Genomic DNA, 3125 nt, shown 5'->3' with positions numbered 1-3125 from the left:
ATTCACCCACGGGCTGCTCCGGGGAAGAGGTAAAGGGGCATCGCATGATTCCATTTACAAGAAAGGCCCAGCACAGGCAAATCCCTGGAGATGGCACGCAGACGGGCAGTCGCCAGGGGCTGGGAGGACCGGGCGGACTGTTAATGGGTATGGGGGGGTCCTAAGCTGAGGGCTCACTAGGCCACAGCAGAGCCAGCCGGCTTCCGTGCGGATGCACGCGGCTTCCTCCCTGAACTCGAGACCTTTCCTCCCCGGCCCCGGGGCACCCACCGGACCCATCAGTACGTACGTGCAGCCGTGGGAGCGGCAGCCGCTTGGGGTCCTCGCTCGCGAGGTCCTTCCCCGTCCCCGGGGCACCCGTGCGGCGGCAGGGACGCCGCGCCCGGCGGGTCTTCGTCCCCCAAGGCGGAGGCCTGAGCGCGCAGCCTGTCCAGGGCGCCCAGGCCCGCCACCTCGAAGGCGTCCCCGAGCTGGGCCAGGGGCGAGTCTCACGAGGCTGGGAGGAAGGGCGTGTCCAAGGGCGAGCTGCGCGGGGACAGCGAGGACAGGGAGGAGCGCGAGGACAGGGACGCCAGGGACTGCGGAGTGTCCAGGGAGCGCCTCTGTTTGTGGAGGCGCGCGGGGCCCGGGGCCTCCGCCAAGGGGGCGTCCCGGCCCAGGGAGTCGAAGGGGACGAGGTCGAAGCGCAGGAGCGGGCCGCCCTCTGCGTCGGGCTTCTCGTACTGCGGGAGGCCGTAGATGTCGGTGAAGCTGACGGAGCTCAGGGAGCCCCGGCTGGAGGCCAGGGAGCCGCGGCTGGAGGCCAGGGAGCCGCGGCTGCTCCCCGAGGAGACGGTCAGGGTGCTGGCGGACAGGCTGAAACGAGAAGAGCAGCCTGGAGCCCGCGGCTGGAGCCTGCTCGTCCCCACCGCGAGCCGAGCCTCCGGTCTGCTCCACGAGGAGCAAAACTCTGCCTCGGGCCCGCTCACCTGGCGCCTCTTCAACACCTCGGAGCGTTTTAAGACACCCCCGTCCCCACCCCCGCCCCTTCGTGAATATTTCCTTTGTTTCTTTGATTGTCAGTAGAGAGCAGTAGTTAACGTCAAGGGCTCTTGCTCGAGTTCAAGTTCCAGCTCAAACTCAAGACTAGCTGAATGCATTTGATTTGGTCACGGGCTTTGCCCTTTCCCAGCCTCCCACCTTCTCACCCGGCGCTGGGATGATAGCGGTTCCTGCCTCAAGGCACTGTGAGGAGGAGAACTGAGAAAATAATACACAGAAAGCCCTTAACACTACACTTCACGATACGGTAAGTGCTTGAAAACTGGAGCTCTTACTGAGCATCCAAATCTGATTTTAAAGATATTCAGGCCTAATTAAAATGAATATCTTAAAAAATAATAATTAAAAGTGTATGTGTGCATCTATGTAGATGGACGTATACACTCCTGATGCTGTGAGTTACAAAATCCTTCGATAAATCTGAGTTAAGATTCATTACTCTGAAGTCACACTTGGTTCTCCTCATATTCCTTGGGTCATATATAAGCAGCTCATCTTAAAAATATCCTGTCTTCACTTTCCTGTCCTGTGCTTACAACCACTGCAGGTACTAAGTTCTGGGAGAGAAAACCAGGGGCGCTACTAAAGCGTGAAGTTCACGGCCACTATGTTATAAGATGATAATCAAGTTACCCACCTTTGTAACCGGGACTGGAGATAGGACATTAGGCAGGTGGCTTCTTCCAGCTGCATCAGGAGACAGTTTCTTTTTTCCGGAAGTAGAATCCTGTAGGTACAAACACAGTCCACTGGTGGATTTCAAAGATGCCAAGTATATTTTCCTAACAAGAAATTCAACTCTATATTCCACCAAAACAGATTAATGACTATCAGTTCTAAAAGCACACCTACGTCACAAGTTCCAAGATAACTGTTTTTTTGTTTGTTTGTTTTATTTCGCACTGTACCTCTAGAATCCTGAACAGTGCGAGTGATCCACACTAGAAGTTGGATGTGTGATGGAACAGATGTGTGGATGGATGGATAGAGAGATAAGATGGACGGATGGGAGGATGAGTGGGTGGACAGGCAGGTAAATAGACAGACGGATGGGAATCCAGCAGATGGGTTCAAATGCAGAGCTCATAGAAATCTACTGGATTTCCTTGGAATAAATCTGATTCCCTCATCCTAGGCCCTCTTCCAGGCAAAAAATAAATGCAATTCTAGTATCTAGAGAATAAAAGATCGCAATCAAATAAAACAAAATATCAACTGTGTCCCTAGATCATGGGTTGGAGGTATATATTTCTTCTTCCTTCTGCCTTCTTCTACTTCATAATTTTCTAGAATATTTTTCTCCTACTGTAGTAAGCCTACTGCCGAGACTAGAGCCCTGCACATACAGTAAATAATTGTTGAACAGAGGGGACTGATTAATCTTGCCTTTATAACGAAAGACTGATTTACAAATCAAAATGATTGCATTTTGACACGTGGCAGTGGAAAGAACCCATTAAACAAAGTTTTCCACCTGTTAGGGAAGGCAAAATGCTCAAGGAGAGGACACCAGAAGGAGGTGAACTTTGGCAGCAGCCAGAGTTACAAAGTTTTGACTATTACTGATAAGCAAAACTGGTATACCACTAATTTACAAAATGGAAGACAAGCTACTCAGAATTAATTCAAAGCCTGAATGATAAACATAAACTGTGTCATACCTTCGTTTCTCTTAGATGGAAACAGAACTTCAAAATGTTTCCATGTAAAGCTCTTGTTTTATAGTAAAGACACATCTTTCCTTTATAATCTAGCATGCAGGAATCACAGTACTTTCTGACTAATCAAATACCTTCTTAGCAAGAGCAAATGACCAAATTTAAATCTGAATAGTAAACGAGTGGTTTTCCAGGTGTGGTCCAAGGATCAATGGGGATCCCAGAGACCCTTTTAGGGTGTCTAGTAAGGCTCCATTTCTCAATGACACATGCATATGCAGTCAGATTTTCTTCATGTACCTAATCAAATTGACACATCACAACACCTGGTCAAGCAGCTGTCTTCCACTAAGTAAACCACTTGCCAAAACTGTAAAACCATACCACTCTTCTACACAATTATTAAAAATTATTTTTTATAAAATA

General features: G+C 49.7%; 1 pseudogene; it reads right to left on the bottom strand.

Annotated features, from left to right (window-relative positions):
- Positions 1–278: 278 nt before the first annotated feature.
- On the bottom strand, positions 279–1734 carry LOC137757665 (protein WWC3-like; annotated as a pseudogene).
- Between the last annotated feature and the right edge of the window lie 1391 nt (positions 1735–3125).

Source organism: Eschrichtius robustus (assembly GCF_028021215.1).
Source record: "Eschrichtius robustus isolate mEscRob2 chromosome Y unlocalized genomic scaffold, mEscRob2.pri SUPER_Y_unloc_1, whole genome shotgun sequence".
NCBI classification, from domain to species: Eukaryota; Metazoa; Chordata; class Mammalia; order Artiodactyla; family Eschrichtiidae; genus Eschrichtius; species Eschrichtius robustus.
This window is presented reverse-complemented; position numbering and strand designations above follow the sequence as displayed.